Genomic DNA, 15,193 nt, shown 5'->3' on the forward strand with positions numbered 1-15,193 from the left:
TCTCTGCCCTGGAAGTTCCAGCCTCTGTGCTTCTGTACTTTTGTCTCATTTCATTTTGTTTTCTGCTTGTGACACTGTTTTCCATATTGAGCAACGAAGTCTGTTTAGCCAAATCCTCCGCATTCTTTAAAGCTCAAACGAAACCCTTCTCCTTTTCCTCCTCCTCCTCAAGGACGTCCTCTGGGTTCAGGCCTGGTTGCCCTTGTGCAGCTGCTTTCCACGGCTGCTGCGTCACATTCTGAGCCCTCTGTTGCGGCTGTCTGGCCTTGGTCTCTCACCACGCCAAGGGTGTGTTCCTTCCCAGTTCACCTAGTTACGTGCTCTTGCCCTCCCGATCTTTGGGTAGGTCCTGGTACCATCAAGGCTAGTTTCAGCCCAGTCAAGAGGGAGAATTGGAACACGCACCTAGATCCCTAACTAGAATCCACTGGAAGCTTCTTTGCTTCTCTTTGGTCTCAGCTCCCACTGCCCTAGGGTGGGTCAAGGTCTATGGTTATAATTTCAGCACATGCCTCTGTGTGTAGGGGGGTGAGGGGTAGAGTGGAGGGGAGAAAGAGATACAGAGAAACACAGAGACAGAGGAGGGAGTGGAAAGAGAGGGGGGTGGGATGGGGACTGGAGCAGGGAGCAGGCTCTGCCAGGCCACACAGGCCATGTTTCTGTTTCGAGGTGAGAGTGAAGCAATCCTTCTTCTCCATCAGCTAACACGCCCCGCAGATGCTCTGTGGGATGCTAAGTCTGCGAGCTGGAGCAGGCCAGCCATTCTGATTCCAGCAGGGTCCAATCTCTGTCACCTATAAAGACAAATACCAGTGTCCTTAAAGGTTCACTAATAATTATAACAACAGCTGCAGGCATCTAGGGCATTTACCATGCTAAGCACTTTACATGTGTTATTTTAATTTTTCCAAGATCTATTTGAGGTAGAGGCTCTGTTATTCTGATTTTTCAGTTGAGGAAGTCAGGGTTCAGAAAGATTCCATGCCACAACAAGCAAAGGATGCAGACCCACAGCAGTCTGTCTACCCCCAAGCCCATGCTCATCCCCATTGCCCAAAAGAATCCTATGGCTCAGGAGCCTGGACTCCTAGATGTAAGGTCCTGGCTTTCCTGCCAGTCTCCATCTGTGGGACATTAACTGCACCAGGCCTCAGTTTCTTCCTCCTTAAAATGAACCAAATGCTGCTTAAGGGCCCCGCCAACTGTCACATGCTGAGAAGCTGATTCTAAATTCTTGATGCTAAGATGCAGTCATTTTCATTCTGTGATTCCTGGATTCTGGCCACAGACTTTAAGATCCTGGAATCCTGTGATCCCCATACCCTTCAATGTTCGTTAGAATATAGGTTCCATGAGGACATTAACTTCTGTCCATCCATACATTCAGTTCAGTTCAGTTCAGTCGCTCAGTCATGTCCGACTCTTTGTGACCCCATGAATCGCAGCACGCCAGGCCTCCCTGTCCATCACCAACTCCCGGAGTTCACTCAGACTCACGTCCATCGAGTCAGTGATGCCATCCATACATGCCCTGCCACAAGGCAGGGCCCAGCAGAGCCAGCACTTGACATCAGTCAATATTTGTTGGCTGAATGACTGACCCACCCCCACTTCTGCCTCCCGCTATGGTCAGCAGTCTGTGCCCACACTCTGGCTGGAGCCTATGTCCTGAAATGTGGCCAGTTAGCCAGTGATGCACTAGCTCTGGACCAGCAGGCAACAAATTTGCCCTCTAGCCCTGCTTGGCCACTAACCAGCAACATGACTCCAGGCAAGTCACCTAACCTCTCTAAGGATCTCTTTCCCCCATGAAGACTAGATGAAGAGTCAGAGAAACACACCAAGCTCATTCCTGCCTCAGGACCTTTGCACGTACCACTCCCTCTGCCTGAAATACTCTTTCCCATATTCATTTACTGTTGTCTATTTCCCCTATTGGAATTTGGACTCCAATAGGGGTTTTGTTTACCTGATTCAGTGCCTAGAAGACACAAAATAGGTGCTCAGTAATATTTGTTAAGGCAGAGACCAAGATTTGTGGAGTTGCCCTGGCCCTGAGACCTCTGCCCAAGTTCTGGTCTCCAGATGCTGAGCCACTTGGGACGGCTGTGTGCCCAGGGGCTAACTTAGCCTGAACTCCCATGAGGCCCAGGTGGAAAATAGACCCATTTTTTATGGTGTGTTGCTTGAGGTCTGGTGTCTGTTGCTGTCACTCACACAGCCAGAGAAGAAGGAGGATCCTATATTTGAGAGTTGGGAGAGCAAGGAGGAATAAGATGTCTGACCCTGCTGGGCTTCCGCAAACTGCTTTGCTCACGTCTTCTCATCCTTCCCCAAATCTTCTCAGCTCCATGAAAGTCTTCACTGCCCATAGGAGAATGCAGACTCTCAACCTGGAATTCATGGCTCTCTGTGACCTAGCCCTGCCACGATCGCCAATCTGCTTTCTCCCAGCTCTCCTAGGAGAGGTCTTGGCTGCAGTGTGGTCCAAGAGCTACTTTCTCCAATGCACTAGACCAGTCCTCTCACCAAACTCTGCTTGTTTGTGCCATATTGTCTGCCCAGAATGCTGTCCACTACTCCTCCTCCAGGAAGCCCTCCCTGACCACACCCACCCAGAGACCTATCCCTTGTCTGGGCTTCTCCAGCTCTCCTAGACTTGCTTGCTTCTATAGGATGCTCGAGAGTCAATATGTAGCTATTCCCTACATGGTGGGTGCCCCTCCCCTATGGGAAGCCCCATAGGCAGGAAGGGGAAAGGACTTGTTCCCTCTGTCCATCCTGGGCTGGATCAAATGAGGTTATGGGTGCGCCTTGTAAGCTGTAAAGTCCTGTCCCACCTTGGCCCAGGCCCCTTTATCTCTTGCCTTAACTCTTCCACCAGCATCTCTGTGGGCCTCCCTGCCGTCAATTCACGTGGCCTATCTAGCATCCCTGCTGAGCTAGACACGGGGCCCTTCTGAAACACCAATCTGATCATTTCCCTTCTCCAGTGACTCTCCTTGCCAGTAGCTTCTGGCCCCACGAGCTTGTCCCCTACTCTCAGACCCTCCTCCTTGCCTTTGTTCAAGTCATCCCTCTGCCCAGAATGTCTTTCCTTCTCCTTCTCCTCCTTGTTCTATGAGACCATCCCCTTCCTCCAGAATTCCCTGACCCTCCAGGCACATCCAGCCACCCTGAGGGCCTCCATGACCATCTCTGTGTGATGGCACCTCCCCAGCTGTGCCTCATTCCTCATTCATTCGCACAGATGCCTCCATGGTCTTCAGAGTTGGCTTGAAGAGAGAAGTGCTAAAGTAAGAGTCTCTCCTGGTGGGAGGTGTGATCCACTGAAGATATTCTGTGAGCCAGGCCTGGTGCTGTATAAACTCCAGTTTACTTAGGCCCACCTGCTGTCCTGAAAAAAAAAAAAATCACTGTCTTTTTACCTATGGCAGGACTGAGGTCCAGAGATGCTGAGGGCCTGGCTCGAGGTCACGCAGCAGATGTGGCACAGGGATCCTGGTTGACTGATTTCACAGTTCCCTCCAAAGTGCATGATCGTGACAGAGGTAAAAATAATAGATCTCTTTCCAAAATGTAACTGTTAATGAACTACCTGGGGATTTGGGCTGTCTAGTTCCTCCATGTCTCCCATGGGTACGTCCATCTCAGCCCTGACAAGCATCTGGCTGATGTACAAGGGGCCACAGTCCCCATCCACCTTCCTGTCTACTTGGTCAGGCTTGCTCTGGGATCCTCCAGGTTACCTAGGTCCAGGCTCCAGACCAAGGTTAGACCTAGGGTTACTCTGCAGGACTCCTCAGAGAGCCAGGGCCACCCTGTGCCCATGTCTGCCCAAGCCTGACATCCATGTTGCAGATCAATAAATCTGTCTCTTGCTTTTCTCTCCCGACCATCTGTTCTCCCTGGTGGTCCCCAGGGAGTCTGCCAGGCTGGCTGCTATCTCCCAGGTTGGAGGGAAGAAGCTATTTTGGGGCCATCTGTTTGAGAGGTGCCTCCGGCTGGGGTTCCACAGCTGAGGGAAGCTGCCCAGGCAGTGGGGGGCTGTCAGGAGAGGACAGCAATCTGGGAATGAGAACCACCTTTATCTTTAGGCTCGGGGCCAGGCCATGCCAGCTCTCCCTTGACTCGGGCAGACCTGTGAGATCCCAGGCCTGGCTGCATCTTGGACATGTCACGGGGGCAGCTGGTGCCAGAGGGAGTGGTGAAGACAGTCTAAATGCTGTCTCCCCTCTCCTCCCCACCCCCTCCCTCTTTTAAAACACATACACACACCCTTAAAATTGGGTTGCCAGTGACAACCTGGCATATCATCTTCTTTTTATATTATTCTTAGCCCCTCTGTTGCCATAGCAACCGAACAATGCTTTTAAATATAGCAGTTAATTTTTTCAGCTCCAGAAACAAAGTTCTGGTGCTGTCCAGAAGGCCGAGGACTGGTTTCTCTCCTTGGGACAGAGTCCTTCAGACTCATCTCACCGGATGTCAGCCCCAGAGTGTAAGCTGGGGCTGGCTGTCCTCCAGCTGGCAGGAACCCTCGCTGTGTTCCCTCACCTGGTGACACTTCAGAGTCAAGGTGTAGCAGACAGAACCCAGGTCCTTTCTATAGCCCCTCAACCCCTGAGACCCTCACTTTTCCTCTTTATGCCTCAGTTTCTTGAGCTGGGTAATGGGGGGATGCTATATGCTTCCCAGATTTCAGTGGGGCTTAGAAGGATCTAAAGGAGGTGCAGATGGCCCTGGGAGACACTCAGTAAATCATCTGTGCTTCTTTTCCTTTCTCCTTCCCTTCCCCCATCCCTTTTCTTCCTTTCTCTGTTTCTGTCCTTACCTCCCTCTCTCTTTTGCATTTTTCTCAACCCCTACTCTCCACTGCTTTGAATTATTGATGTTAAATTCCCAGCCAGTAACATCAGAGGGTTAAAATCCATAACCAGCCTTCCTCTGGCCTCCCCTCGGATCGACCCTCCTTCCGTGGGCTGGTGAGCTCATCAGAGTCATTAATCATACATCATGGCTTGAGAACCCAGGGCCCTGTGGTCCAGCTGCTGAGCAATCCCGGGCAAGAGGCAGCCCAGGCGGGATGTCTTATGGAAGGGCCGGGCTGGCTCTGAAGCCTTGGGCAGAGTAAGACACCGTTAGTGGGAGGTTACCTGGGAAGGGGGGCTGACCGCTGGTGGAGGGGCTACATGAGAGAGTGCTCCCTGGCCCAGTAGCAGGAAGTGTTATTTCCAGGTGCCCTTGACTCCTGACTCACTCCCACCATCATCTCAAACCTCTCCCCAGACCCTCCCCCAGGCTTGCTCACCACCCACTCACCTCTCTGTATTCCAGAGCTCAGCATGGCAGGGCTTTGAACAACAGGCATCAATGTTTCTGATGCTCAGAAGCAGTCAAAATATGGCAGGGACTGCCCATCAGGGAGTAAGTTTCCCATCATTGGAGAGGTCAACTAGAAGAGGTTGCCCAGGAGTCAGAACGTTGTGGAAAGGATTGTAGTACCAGGTTACAAGTAGAATAAACTCTGACCTCAACCTATGATCCTATAATGAAAACATAATATTAAAATCACCATATAATTTTGCAGAACCTTTGCACTGATTATTATCCTCATTCATAATTAAAAAAAAAATAAAGTTAACTTGCCCAGTGTCATTAGGCTAATAAGAAGCTGACTCTAAATCTGCTTGTCTATCTTCCTCATGATTCTTCAAGTTCAGTTTTCTGTGCTGGAAGCTGCATGGTGGGGGGTGTTTATGGAGCAGTGCTGAGTGTGGCTTTAAGCTGAGTCCCCAGCCAGTGGCGTGGAGACATGCAGGAGCCAGAGGCTGCTCCAGGTGCTGGAGATCTTTTTCTCCAGCTGGGACCAACAGCAGACACAGGAAGAGACCATGAGTGCTCTCGGGGTTGTGGGAGCCTTGAGGAGGGACAGATGCTCTGGGATGCAGCCCAGGCACAGGTTGTGAGGGGGCAAGTGTAGGAAGGGAAGGTGGCCGCCCTCTCTAGGCCGCTGTGGGCCACAGATTCTTGTGGACATTTAGCACCTCACTTTATTTAATCCCCCTCTGCTCTGTGAGTGCAGTACAACAGCAGGTTTTAACAGATGCTGTGCTGAATTTGTCAAGGTCATACAACTCAGAAGGGCAGGCACCGTGTGTGTCTGACACCAAGGCACCACTGACATCAGTGGGAGGTGACAGGGGGAGGGGCAAGCCTACGGTGTCTGGATGGCCCAGGGTCTGGCTGTCAGTCTTCATTGTCTCAGATGTGGGCGACTGGTGAGCCAGGAGGTGGTGACCGAAGGGGCCTGGCCCCACCCAGCAGAGCTGCATGGCGCTTTCCCCAACCCTGGGGCAGGATAGAGGTGGGCAAAGCGGTTGTGGGCACAGAGGGCGTGCCGCACCCTGGAGAGGAGACCTGGGGCAGTTTCTGAGTCCATGGCTGGTCCTCTGTGACCCCTGAGGCAGGTTATCTCCGGGCCTTGGTTCCTTCACTCCAAAGCCAAAGTATTCACTACCCTGTGTATTTCTTGTGCTCAAGTTCATTTTTCATGGTTGGCATCAATCTGACTGTCTCTACTGAAACATCAGCCGCAGCAGGTGCCTACTGTTCCCGTATCCTGGGGTTGTTTTCTCTGTAGCACCCTGACATTCTATCATATTCCTCTTCATTTATCTGACTACCTTTCTCTGCTGTGAAACTGTACATCCCACGAGGGCTGGGACTGAACTTTATTCAGGGCTGTGTCTCCAGCACCTAAGCAGTGCCTGGTACAGACAAGCCCAGGCACATAGTGAATGAATGAATGAATGTTTGACCACGTGATCAGGGTGGCGTCCCTCCTTCCTGCTTCGCCGGCTCTGTCCGTGCCTCCTCCTGGCAGTTGTCACAGGGCACTGGGGTGGCATGTGTGCCTTCTGTCTCCCCCATGCTGTCAGGTTCCTGGGTCTGAGCACAGAGCCAAGCCTAAAAGAGGTGCTTGATGAATGTTCGTGGAAGCGCTGAATGGAAGCCTTCCCCCTGCCTAGGTGTCAGTTTCCCTATTTGTAGACTGTGAGGGTGCTCAGAGGCCTTTTAAGCGCCCTCCCTTGGTGACAGTCCGGGATTTGTCACCTGTTGGCTGGCATTTCTGCACCTGCCCCTGGGTGTGTTTGCTGCCCCAGTGCTTGTCCTGACCCTCCAGGGTTGGTCACTGGCCAGAGCCTGACTTCCCCCTGATGAGCAATTAAAACCCCAGAATAGCCCTTTGTTCAGAAACAGGTGCCTGGACCCTGTATTTATCTCCAGAGTGCATGCCTAGTGTTCTCGGGGCCCTGCCAGCCATGTGGTGGGCATCACTGGGACCACGCGGACTTGTCAGCCCCGAGAGGCAACCCCTGGCTTCAGCAGACAGCCAGGGCCAAGAGGAGTGGGCGCCCCTGAGAGCCAGGCACTTGTGGAAGGCATCTCACGTCTCTCAGGAAGGCTTTGTAAGGTTGGTGTCATCAGCCTCATGTCACAGATGGGGCTCGGACACTGAGAGCGGCACCCTCCCTGTGGATGTGCCTCAAGCTCGCAGAACACGAAGGGACAGGACTGGGGTCCGAACACAGGGTCATCAAGCTTTTTCACTGTCCTGCTTGGCTTTCCCTGGTTGGTGGGTGCCATCAACACCGTGAAGCTATAGCCCAGCGACCATGGGTGAGTGGGTAAGAGAGGGGACCAACTCATGGATATACTTGTGGGGTCTACATTTGCAAGTAACCAGACTTGGTTTTTGGTCTCACCTCTTGCCCCACCTCCATGCCCTCTGTGTGTTCTTCTGTGAAATCTCATGTCCTCTCTGAAGGACATGACAGCAATCTAAAATGCTAGGGAGAGAGAGGCCTGGGACTTGAGATCAACCACGCCCATGGGGCTGGGCAGGCACTCAAGGCCAGCCCAGGGGTTGGCAGAGGGAAAACCCAGTCCAGGCCTGCAGCAGGGACCAGAGAAACTGCCAACGTGGGCTGTCAGGGGGACATCCAGGCACTGCCACTTACCAGCCAGGTGACCTTTGGTAAGCTGGCCTTCAGCTCCCTTTTCTATAAAATGGGAGGAATGATAGCAACTGCCAGACCAGGCCCTCTTTGGGGATTTGATAAAGTGATCCCTGCAAAATGCTCAGATGGGCACCTGGCAGGGAGCACGTGCTTTACCACCACTGCCGACACTGCCGTCTCACCACCCTTCTGAGCAGTCTCAGCACCGGGCTCGTGGGGCTGCAGCTGGGACCTGAGCCAAGGCTGAGAAGTAAGGTGTGTCGGGTCTTGGGAGCAAGGCGGGGACAGTTTCAGAAATTGAGCACAATGTTAGGGCAGGAAAGTCTGAGCCAGGGTTTCCTTAGATGATACTCATGATGGGGTGGAACAAGGGGTGGGACTAAGCTTTCAGGTGTTTCAGGGGACCCAGCTGTTGGAGGAGGAGAGGTGAGGGGGAGCAGAGTCAGCCTTCACTCCAGGCTGAGGTAGGGGCCATTCCATCTGGCTCTGAAGAGTTAATTTATCATTTCACACGTGCTTGTCCTTTTGAAGCTGAACCATGAAACATGCAAGCTGGCAATGTCATTGACCACCCAGGGTCACACAGCAGGTTAAAAGCATGCCCCCGTTTTCTGTGCTTCTGTTTCCCCTTTGGCACTCCAGATGACCTTTTTAGGATCTTTGCAGCCAGGAAAATGGCCCCTAAAGACTTTCTGTGGCTTGTTCAGTGCTGGGTCAGGGTGGTGGGAGCTCTGAAGACATAGATGAGGATGCAACGGGAGGAAGCGTCTGATCCCTGGCTGATGCATGAAGAACAGGATGGCGGGAAGAGTGTGGTCCAGCTGCTGGGCCTTCAGACTAGAACAGGGTTGGCTCTCCAAGGCACGAGGTTGCTTACATACTGGCAGAAGCAGAGTGGCATAAGCTGGAAGTCTCACCGGGGATCTCCCAGCTCCTGATGCAAGTTGCTTCCTGAACTCAGCCTCTGTTAGTCCCTGCCTCCCCTGCTTCTCTTAGGCGCCATCCATCCAAGGTGCCAGTCCAATGCCTGAGCCAAAGCCAGTAGGGGTGCCCAGGGGGCTGGCCTGGAATTGCATGGTTGCCCTGAGCTCTGCATCTGTTATTCCTGTGGGTGGAGGTGGTGAAAGGGGAGTATTTATGGAGTTTCAGCCTCCACTAAACTCTGCCCTGCCGGTGACTCTACATAACTGGGTGTGTTTCTTTCTGCCTCTGCTTCCCTGTCTTAACCTTCAATTCCCTGCAAGGGTCAAAGACCCATTTGAACTTCATACCACGAGACTCTGGCTAGTTCTTACTATTCCACCCAAGCCATACTTGAGTTGGATCTTATTCATTATGCCCTCAAGCTTCTGGCTGGGTTCTTGCCCCAAACAAAGAAGATGGCCAGGAAATGGCACTGCCATTCTTCTAACTTCAGAGACTGTCACTGCCAGAGGCTACCCATACCTACCCATGAGTGGCCCTCCTTGGACCTACCCACCCTTCGGATACTCCCTTCCCCGGGCTTCCTCCTGCCCTGGCCCTTGGTGCTACAATCCCAGCCCTCTGATAGGTACATGCTCCCAGATATGAAGTTCTAGCTGGGTACAAGGATGCTCGGGGCTGCAGATAACAGAAACCCAACTGCAGGTGGCTACCAGGGAAGCCCCAGCTTAATAAAAGGGGTTTATTAACTCCAGAAGCCTAGAGATACGGACAGTTCCAGATTTGAATAACCCAGCAGCCCAGTAATGACAAGGGCCCATCCCTTTCCTGCTTTTCCTGCTCTGCCCACCTTCCCACCGACTCAGCATTCTCTCACCCAGGTCATAAGATGGTCCCAGGGGCCATTTGCAGGCATGATGGTAGATGGTGCAGAAGAGAATCATCTTTTCCAAAATCTCTTTCTTATCCCAGAGATCCTTCTTTTAGCTATAAAATGGGAATAAAAGGCCCCATTAGCCAGAATTGAGTCACATGCCTATGCCCAAACCACTCACGAGAAAGTGAAATGAAACTACCGTCACAGGATTGGACTAATGGTCTACCCTGTGGGCATGGGGAAGGGCTGGCCCCACAAAGGAAGGCTTCTGTATTCCACTTGAACTCTTCCTGTTTGCATTTGGTGCCAGAACCCCTGGTCATAGCCCTTTGTAGCCAGGGAAGCCATTTTGACTTCTTCCTCTGCATCTGTTAGGGCTCTTAGGTGTAAGTGACAGAAGCTGACTTTAGACACCTCAAGTGAAAAAGAAGTAAGTTGGAAGGATAATGAGACTCTCACAGAATTTGTAGGAAGGCTGGAGAACCAGGCTCAGAAAAGGATCCAGGGCCCCCTCGAGGAGCAGAAAACAGGAACGAATCACTGGCAGTCCTGTCCTGGCTGCAGAGATGGAAGATTCAGAGGCATGGGAGGAGCAAACAAAATACCTAGCTGAGCCTCACGTCATCCCTTGGGCTGCAGGGAGCCTTGCCTAACTGTCCACCAAGAGCAGGAGAGCTCATTCCTCCAAAATGAAATCAGTGCTATTGCAGAAGTAGGGAGTGGCCAAAACCCAGCCAATGTCCACAGTAGCCCGTGATGCCTGACCCTAAGCCAAAGCAGAGATGGCACGCTTCATGTCCCTCATGTGGAGTAAAAGCTACATGACCTTAACCGCATGGGGATGGCCACTCAGAGCAGGAGACACATGAGCACCCCGTCATGACAAAGGCAGCCCCCTCTGACATCACCCTGACAAGCAGAGGATTCTGTCAAGTCATTCTAGAGTCAACCTGAGACACTCACCTGAGGGATGGCTGCTCCTGGCTCCTCCCAGCTGCTCTCCAAATTCTTCTACTAATCAATTACAGGGAACTGGTGACAGCCTCAGAACATCCCTGAGACTTTCCTCAAAACTGCATAATTCGGAAGTCCATGCCCGGGTTAACCAAACTCCAGGAAGGATGGGTTACAGGCTTGGCCAGGTCCCTTGGGCCAAATAGCAAACTATGATGGAGCATCTACTATGGGGCAGGTAAGGCGGCAAGCACTTGGCAGACACTATTTCATTTAATCCTCCCAACTGTTCTATCATATGGCTACGATTTTCCTTTTCTACAGGTGAGGGAACTGAGGCTTGGGAAGAGTTGATGATTTTCCCATGGGCAAGTCAGTAGCAGAGGAGGATTCAAATCTGATCCAGAGCCCCCTCTTAACCACTTCAATATACTGTCCCACATCCTGTTGCTAACTATTTTTTGTTCTTCAGGTTTCAAACAGAACTGAGATTGTAACCTTGGTTCATATATTTGTCCTCTAGGCTTATCCACCTGCCAAAGACCCGCCTCCTCTTGGGCATCAGCCTGCCGCTTGTCAGAGCCTCAGATGGCTCCAGAACTGCCACTCCAGAATGCCGAGTCCTTTCCTACCCAACCCAACGCCCATCACGAAAGCACAGTTATGACTTGTGCTTTTTAATATCCCCAGTGAAACCTTGTCTTTGTGCTCATAGTTGTGTCTTCCACAGGACAGGGCTCTGCCTTCTGTGAGCACAGAGCATCCTTTCTGCTGCCCTCACCAGTGCCCTCAACCTGGCAAAGGACCAGGGGCTCTACAGGTCTCCAAGGGGTGGCGAATGGAGCCATTTGCCAGCTGGGCTCCAAGAACACCTAGAGGTGACACAGAACCCCATTCAGGGGCAGTCTTGGAGAAAGTTGTGAGGGTGACCTAAAACATGCCCCACTCAACTTCTACCAAGGCACCTCATCTTTATCTATTTTACACACTGGTCTTCAATGTAAGTTTTGTTTTCTGAGAAAAAAATTCTCTGCAGAAAGTGTATGCGTTTATTGGATCCATTGATGCTTTTCCCCACAAGATTCCACAAGTTTTTCCTTGAGCTATAAACTCCTATATCACCCTGGCCACTAGAATTGTCTTAGCTTAGCATTTTCTCTTTGACATCATTTGAAGGTCAATACTTGAAGAATAGTCATATATGCATGGAATACCTCAGTACATTAGTAAAGAATAAAGTTATGTGCTGGTTTTTTTTAATACCCTTGACGCAAAGACCCTGTTGACCAAGTCTTTCAGAAATCTGGGCCAGGAGGATTGTATTTCTGTAGTTCTCTGGCTCCTTCTTAACCACTGATGATAAAACCCATCTTGTTTCACTCCTTACCTTGGCTACTAGGATTCCCAGAGCTGAGATGTTCCACTATGCATCTCTCTTTTTAAAAGGTGATTTTTCCATCATATGATACTTGTGTGTTTCCTAAGAATTAGAAAGTAAAGACAAGTAAAAGGAAATAAAAAGCATAAATCACTTACTGTGTTTCTATCCCCCAAAATTGTTAATACTTTCATCTATTTTTCTGAGTTTTTTATGTTCAGTTTTCATGTGGTTTTGTTATATAGGGTTCTTTTTACATAGGCAAAATCATCCTGTATATAAAACTTTGTAGGTTGCTTTTATCAACCTGAAATCAAAAGATAATCATGTTTTTAAAGGATGCGGAATATCTCATCAAGTAGGTCAGTCAGTCAGTCAGTTCAGTTGCTCAGTAGCGTCCAGCTCTTTATGACCTCATGGACTGCAGCACACCAGGCTTCCCTGTCCATCATCAACTCCCGGAGCTTGCTCAAACTCATGTCCATCAAGTCGGTGATGCCATCCAACCATCTCAACCTCTGTTGTCCCCTTCTCCTCCTGCCTTCAATCTTTCCCAGCATCAGGCTCTTTTCCAACGAGTCAGTTCTTTGCATCAGGTGGCCCACATAATGGAGCTTCAGCTTTAGCGTCAGTCCTTCCAATGAATATTCAGGACTGATTTTCTTTAAGATTGACTGGTTTGCTCTCCTAGCAGTCCAAGGGACTCTCAAGAGTCTTCTCCAACACCACAGTTCAAAAGCATACGTTCTTCAGCATTCAGCTTTATAGTCCAACTCTCACATCCATACATGACTACTGGAAAAAGCATAGCTTTGACTAATGGACCTTTATTGGCAAAGTAACATCTTTGCTTTTTAATATGCTGTCTAGGTTGATCATAGCTTTTCTTCCAAAGAGCAAGCATCTTTTAATTTCATGGCTGCAGTCACCACATGCAGTGATTTTGAAGCCCAAGAAAATAAAGTCTTTCACTATTTCCATTGTTACACCATCTATTTGTCATGAATTGATGGGATGGGATGCATTGATCTTAGTGTTTTGAATGTTGAGATTTAAGCAAGCTTTTTCACTCTCCTCTTTCACTTTCCAAGAGGCTCTTTAGTTCTTCTTTGCTTTCTGCCATAAGGGTGGTGTCATCTGCATATCTGATGTTATTGATATTTCTCCCATCAATCTTGATTCCAGCTTGTGCTTCATCCAGCCCAACATTTTACATGATGTACTCCGCATATAAGTTAAATAAGCAGGGTGACAGTATACAGCCTTGATGTACTCCTTTTCCAATCTAGAACCAGTCCATTGTTCCTTCTCCGGTTCTAACGGTTGCTTCTTGACCTGCATACAGATTTCTCAGGTGGCAGGTAAGGTGGTCTGGCATTCCCGTCTCTTTAAGAATTTTCCACAGTTTGTTGTGATCCACACAATCAAAGGCTTTGGCATAATCAATAAAGCAGAAATAGATGTTTTTCTGGAACTCTCTTGCTTTTTAAATGATCCAGCAGATGTTGGCAATTTGATCTCTGGTTCCTCTGCCTTTTCTAAATCAAGCTTGAGCATCTGGAAGTTCTCAGTTCATGTACTATTGAAGCCTAGCTTGGAGAATTTTGAGTATTATTTTGCCAGAGTGTGAGATGAGTGCAATTGTGTGATAGTCTGAACATTCTTTGGTATTGCCTCTCTTTGGGATTGGAATGAAAACTGACCTTTTCCAGTCCTGTGGCAACTGCTGAGTTTCAAAATTTGCTGGCATATTGAGTGCAGCACTTTAACAGCATCATCTTTTAGGATTTTAAATAGCTCAGCTGGAATTCCATCCCTCCACTAGCTTTGTTCATTGTGATGCTTCCTAAGGCCCACTTCCCTTTGTATTCCAGGATGTCTGGCTCTAGGTGAATGATCACACCATCATGGTTATCTGGGTTTGAAGATCTTATTTGGATAGTTCTTCTGTATATTCTTGCCACCTTTTCTTAATATCTTCTGCTTCTGTTAGGTCCATACCATTTCTGTCCTTTATTGTGCCCATCTTTGCATGACATGTTCCCTTGGTATCTCTAATTATCTTGAAGAAATCTCTGGTCTTTCCCATTCTGTTATTTTCCTCTATTTCTTTGCATTTATCACTGAGAAAGGCTTTCTCCTTACTATGGAGCTCTGCATTCAAATAGGTATATCTTTGCCTTTCTGCTTTGCCTTTAGCTTCTCTTCTTTTCTCAGTTCTTTTTAAGGCCTCCTCAGACCACCATTTTGGTGTTTTGCATTTCTCTTTCTTGGGGATGGTCTTGATCACTGCCTTATGTACATTGTCAAGAACCTCCGTCCATAGTTCATCAGGCACTCTGTCTATCAGATCTAGTCCCTTGAATCTATTTGTCACTTCCACTGTATAATCGTAAGGGATTTGATTTAGGTCATATCTGTATGGTCTAGTGATTTCCCCTACTTTCTTCAATTTAAGTCTGAATTTGGGAATAAGGAGTTCACGATCTGAGCCACAGTCTGCTCCTGGTCTTGTTTTTGCTGACAGTATAGAGCTTCTCCATCTTTGGCTGCAAAGAATATAATCAATCTGATTTTGGTGTTGACCATCTGGTGATGTCCATGTGCATAGTCTTCTCTTGTGTTGTTGGAAGAGCATGTTTGCTATGATCAGTGCATTCTCTTGGCAAAACTCTGTTAGCCTTTGACCTGCTTCGTTTTGTACTCCAAGGCCAAATTTGCCTGTTACTCCAGGTATTTCTTGACTTCTTACTTTTGTATTCCAGTCCCCTATAATGAAAAACACATCTTTTTGGGGTGTTAGTTCTAGAAGGTCTTGTAGGTCTTCATAGAACTGTTCAACTTCAGTTTCTTTGGCATTAGTGGTTGGGGCATAGACTTGGTTTACTGTGATATTGAATGGTTTCCCTTGGAAACAAACAGAGATCACTCTGTCGTTTTTGAGATTGCACCCAAGTACTGCATTTTGGACTCTTTTGTTGACTATGAGGGCTACTTCATTTCTTCTAAGGGATTCTTGCCCACGGTTGTAGCTAT

At 49.3% G+C, this 15,193-nt stretch overlaps 1 protein-coding gene across 6 annotated transcripts in view; it reads left to right on the forward strand.

The window, feature by feature from the left end:
- HIVEP3 (HIVEP zinc finger 3) overlaps positions 1–15,193 on the forward strand; it is a 561,080-nt gene that overhangs the window by 356,906 nt on the left and 188,981 nt on the right. Inside the window, exon 1 of one of the 6 annotated variants that reach the window (XM_044945172.2) lies at positions 3,420–3,551. The exons of the other annotated variants lie outside the window; for them this stretch is intronic. The gene's annotated coding sequence lies outside the window, so the exon portion shown is untranslated. Of the gene's footprint in view, positions 1–3,419; positions 3,552–15,193 lie in introns of those variants that run through there. 6 annotated transcript variants of the gene reach the window in all.

Source organism: Bubalus bubalis, chromosome 6 (genome assembly GCF_019923935.1).
Source record: "Bubalus bubalis isolate 160015118507 breed Murrah chromosome 6, NDDB_SH_1, whole genome shotgun sequence".
NCBI classification, from domain to species: Eukaryota; Metazoa; Chordata; class Mammalia; order Artiodactyla; family Bovidae; genus Bubalus; species Bubalus bubalis.